The sequence below is a fragment of the Macaca nemestrina genome, chromosome 1 (assembly GCF_043159975.1).
Source record: "Macaca nemestrina isolate mMacNem1 chromosome 1, mMacNem.hap1, whole genome shotgun sequence".
NCBI classification, from domain to species: Eukaryota; Metazoa; Chordata; class Mammalia; order Primates; family Cercopithecidae; genus Macaca; species Macaca nemestrina.
Window position 1 is genome coordinate 115,557,805 of NC_092125.1, and position 5,505 is coordinate 115,563,309.

At 39.8% G+C, this 5,505-nt stretch overlaps 1 pseudogene; it reads right to left on the reverse strand.

Moving 5' to 3' along the window:
* Positions 1 to 2,099: 2,099 nt before the first annotated feature.
* Positions 2,100 to 2,608, reverse strand: LOC105479312 (vacuolar protein-sorting-associated protein 25 pseudogene; annotated as a pseudogene).
* Between the last annotated feature and the right edge of the window lie 2,897 nt (positions 2,609 to 5,505).

The window sequence follows — 5,505 nt, forward strand, 5'->3', positions numbered from 1 at the left end:
AAGTGAAATAACTCAGAAACAGAAAATCAAATACTACATGCTCTCACTTATAAGGGGGGCTAACCAATGGGTACACAAGGACATATAAAAGGAACTAATAGACACTGGGGATTTCAAAAGTGGTAAGAGTGGGAGGGGGTACGGGTTGAAAGTTACCTGTTGGGTACAGTGTTTACTACTGGGGTGATGGACAGGCTGGAAACCCAAACTTCACACACACACAACACATCCATGAAGCAAACCTGCACCGGCACCCCTCAAACTATTAAAAAAATTGAAATGCTACAAAAAGTAATGAGCAATTTTACATAAGAAAACAATTATTAAAAACATCCAAATAGCTGAATATATAGGAAATAGAGTGTCTGTTGATTTGAAGGTTAGAAAAGAGTGGATTAGTGAGATAAACATAGGAAGAACTTCATATCCTTTTTGAATAAAATGTTGATTAAAAACTAAATGATACAAGAAAGAATAACAAAGATTAGATTATATCATAATTCACATCATTATAGAATTGTTTGAGGTACTAGCACTCAAAACACTAACAAAATAAACTTTAATAACTATATTTAACTTTTTGTTATTTCCCTTTAGGCCGAAAGTATTTCAAAAAAATTTGTCATGGCTTCTAAGGATATGCTTTGTCCTCTCAACATTTCATGAAAAGAAAAAACTCCAAAACCATGTACATCATCGTCCGTGATTAATCATCTTCAATGCAGACATAACAAAGATACAAATAATACATTTCACAATTTTAGAAAAAACTGAGGTAAACAAAACACATAAATTTTTCTTGCTGATAAAATATCAAAGGAACAGACCTCACAAGAGTTCTTAAGTTTTTTTTAGTTTTGAGTCTTTGGAGGATAAAAATGTAAATAATATACTTGTTCAAAGAGTTGCAACAGACTATGATCAATTTTCAGTAATTAAAGATGATGGATTTTTGGCCGGGTGTGGTGGTTCATGCCTGTAATCCCAGCACTTTGGGAGGCCGAGGCGGGTGGATCACCTGAGGTCAGGAATTTGAGACTAGCCTGACCAATATGGTGAAACCCTGTCTCTAATAAAAAAATACAAAAATTAGCCAGGTGTGGTGGTAGGCACCTGTAATTCCAGCTACTCAGGAGGCTGAGGCAGGAGGATTACTTGCACCCAGTAGATGGCAGTTGCAGTGAGCTGAGATTGCGCCACCGCACTCCAGCATGGGTGACAGAGTGAGACTCTGTCTCAAAAAAAAAAAAAAAAAAAAAAAAAGATGGATTTTTGAGATTTGTTCAAGCTATGAATTCCAGATATTAAATAAAAAGATATTACAAAACACTCCTGATTAAAAAGATATTACAAAACACTCTTTTATGCAATAGAGATATTATTATTAGTCATGCTCTGGATGTTAATATAGTTATATCTGCTTTCTTTTGATTAGTATTTCCATGGCATACCTTATTCCTTCTTACTGCTTTTTACATTTCTAATCATTATATTTCAACTGAATTTCTTGTAAGCAGCATATAGCTCAGTTTTTATTGTCTGAAGTGGGGGCAGTTGAGATTTTAATAACATAAATCAATGTTGGGCCCTGCCCGTCAGTGCCGGGCCCATGGGCCTCCCATCTTCCTATTGCTTGGATGGCTGCCTGCAGCCAGGCTTCCCACATTCTCTAGGAAAGATCCAGCAGCAGCCTGACAAGGGAGGCAACAGCAGCTAAGGGGATGGAAGATGAGGAGACAGAAGCATGTGCAGGTGCATGTGTGTATGAACTTCCACATGTGAACACACATAAAGTGTTAGGTTTACAGACCCTGGCTCAGAGGCAGTCTAGGATAGGAAAGGAAGGAGGCAAGCTTTGAAGAAGCACATTTTTCTCTGGAGTGCCTCAGCCTCACCCTATCCCAGGACAGACATGTGGGGTATGAGAAACCCACCCCTAGGTCCCAGGCTTCAGGACTGGAGCCCTTTTGAGTCTGATGGATTCACAGGTACAGTGTGTGGGTCCACAGAGTCTGTCTCCTTCTGAAAGCCCTGGAGAGGTGGAAGATAGAAAGTAAAAGGAAGCAGGTCTCTGACAGATGGACCTGACACCTCAGCCATCACTGGTCTCCGAGTGAGATGGTGATGAACTCAGCCTTATGTACCTACTGTAGGGCCTGCAGAGCCCACAGAAGGCCTCCTTTAGTCCATGGAACAACTTATTCTCTATGTCTTCCCTGTTGGTCAGCTCATACAGGCTAAGTATGGAGTTGTTCTGGCCACTCCTGGAGACCCACTGATAGATGAGTTTCCCCCATTCTTCTGGCCTCTGCCACACGATTAGGAAGCTAGACTTGCTCTTATCCAGCCACTGTAAGTTCCCATTCTTCCTTAGTTCCTCTAATACAACCTGGACTGATCCCACAGGAAGCTTCCACAGCTTGACGGTGCTGAAGAGCAGGATCTCCTGAGCATCCACCGCCATCACGCTGGACTGTTTGTGTAGGCAGCAGATGGACAGAACCAACGAACACCAGGTGGCCAGCTGCTTCTGCCAAGTGGCCATGTTCAGCTGTAATGTAAAGGGCGGGAAGCGATACTGCCACAAACACTTGAAATTCATCACCATCATGATAGCCCAGGAAATCCCACATGTTTTTCTTTAATTTTTAATTTCTATTTATTCATTTTTTCGAGACGGAATCTCGCTCTGTCGCCAGGCTGGAGTGCACTGCCGTGATCTCGGCTCACTGCAACCCCCGCCTCCCGGGTTCAAGCGATTCTCCTGCCTCAGTCTCCTGAGTAGCTGGGACTACAGCCATGTGCCACCATGTCCAGCTAATTTTTGTATTTTTAGTAGAGACAGGGTTTCATCATATTGGCCAGGCTGGTCTTGAACTCCTGACCTCAAGTGATTCACCTGACTTGGTCTCCCGAAATGCTGGGATTACAGGCATGAGCCACCATGCCCAGCCTCATAGAACTTTTGAATCTGTTGACTGAATTTTTTTTTCACAGTTTTAGAAAAGTCTTGGTTAGTAGCTCTTAAAATATTGCTTCTGCTCCATTCTCTTTTTGTTTTTCTGAGACTATTACATATTGTTACATATTAGAACTCATCACTGTATCACATATGCCTCATGGTCTTTTCTGTACTTTCCATCTCTTTTTTTCCCTTCTCCCTGAACTTCAGGATGGATATTTTCAGTTAGTCTGTCTTCCTGGTGATGAATTCTCTCTTCTGCTGTATAACTCTCTGGTAGGGAGGTAGAGACGGAGCAGATCATATTAACCCCTATTAATCACATTGGGATTACACTGGTTCAGGACTAGGTTTTAGTCTTCTGTGAACACCATTTATTTCTGGTTTACCTTACCTCTTAGAGTATAGCTTCTGGGTGTCCTAATGGGAGGTCTAGCGTGTTTACTGGGGCCTTTTCTTGCTGAACCCTGAACTCTAATTTTTGTTTCTTAGGCTTGTTAGATTGCTGAAAGCTCTGCTCAGCTTTCTAGCCTCATTTAAGTGTCTGTTGCGGCCCAGCTTCCTAGCTTCTCAGCCCTGTGCTTTTAAATTGGCAAATGCCTCAAGGAAAAAGCCCTGCAGGATTCTGGGTTTATTTCAAGATGTATTTCTTTGCTTTGCTTTTAAATTGGCAAAAGCCTCAAGGAAAAAGCCCTGCAGACTTCTGGGTTTATCTCAAAATGTATTTCTTTGCTCTGATATTCTCGCCACTCAAGTCTGGCCACCTAACTCTGACTCTGTATCTATTAATAGCTATGTAATGTCTTCAAAGAGATTTATTTTTGTCTTTTGTCTTGCTATTACAACTTTTTTCTTTTTTTTTTTGGTGGTGGGGTTGGTCTGCAAAAAGCATTCCCAGAAGTATAAACTTTAATAATGTTATTTAATATGCTACTTCTGTATCCTGAACATTAGTCATTTGGATGTGCAGAAACAGAAGAGTTTGTTCTTAAAGATTGCCACTACCGGGAGAGGCGGCTCATGCCTGTCATTCCAGCACTTTGGGAGGCCAAGGCGGGTGGATCCCTCGAGGTCAGGAGTTTGAGACCAGCCTGGTCAACATGGTGAAACCTTGTCTCTACTACAAATACAAAAATTTGCTGGGTGTGATGGCATGTGCCTGTAGTCCCAGCTACCGGCTACTCAGGAGACTGAGGCAGGAGAATCGCCTGAACATGGGAGGTGCGGGTTGCAGTGAGTTGAGATCGAGTCAATGCACTCTAGCCTGGGTGACAGACTGAGAATACAATGGATTAATGATGAATGCTTGCAAAGAAATGAGGTGGGGGATCAGGGTAAGGCAGTTTCACCAAGACAATGGTGAAACTGACAGACATATTCATAGAGTAGAAAACAGATCTATAGACTGACCATGGGAAAAATGTGGTGAAGGTAATGAGTGATTTAGGAATCACAAGCAAAACATTTTGTACGCCTCTTTAAGTTGTGTATTTAAATGTAATTATAATAGTTTATTTTTAACTGAATTACAGGGCAAAGCATGACGATAGCGAGCCATTCTCATCATTCTTCTTTAAAGAGAAATTGCATGGTTTTGAAATTGTTTTGTTATTTACTTATATGAGATGTTAAAACAAGATGGAAATGCAGCGATCACATACTAAAAAATCGCTTGAGTTTTGAAAATACCTTAATATTGTATGCTTCAGGTAATAATAATAATGATAACTGGTTAGCAGGATTTGCTAATACCCAGAGGTTAACTGGAGAGAAATCAATTCACATGCTGGACTCTATGTAATCGAAATGATGGATCTTGAGAGGATAACTTTTTCTTGAATTATACTTGTTGAAAGACCCACCTTTCATTCTACTTAAGAAAAGATGCTGACACTGATATGGACACAATGAAATCTTAAATACAGATGGAAATTCATAGATTTTGTTATTCTGAAATCTAGTTACATTACTTTATTTACACCCTTGTTTATCCAAGGATTAAAGAAATACACAATGTATGTGAGGGCAAAAATCTGAAATTTCCTTCTGAAAAATTCAGATAGCACAAAACTTCAACATGCTTCAAATAGCATCTTTACTAGCAATCAAATCTTCAAGTAGGTGTTGAAAGGGAAATAAACATTACCTTAGTTACTATGGAGAAAAGAAAAGATTAATTATTTGGGAGCAACATCACCACTAGTGTGCCGGCAAGAAGATACTAAAAAACAGCTTGTGTCCTCACCAACCTCAGTTCAAAGTTTCTATTTGTATGACAAATGTAATGACACAGGAGTAATCCAGCAGATTGAAGTGATGACAAATTATTATTAGTGAATTCTAATGACAAATTTTAAAAACCGACCTCTTAAACTTAATAATAAAATTATATTAGTAAGCAAGCCTTAGAAATAAATTTTCTAGTTTACTCATGTGTCTCAGGGTTTCATTCCATTTCATCCATTCATTCAATGGTGACTTATGGCTTCAGCTAAATACTGATTCTAGTGTAGCCATCTCTCATTAGGTGGTAAATTTTTTAA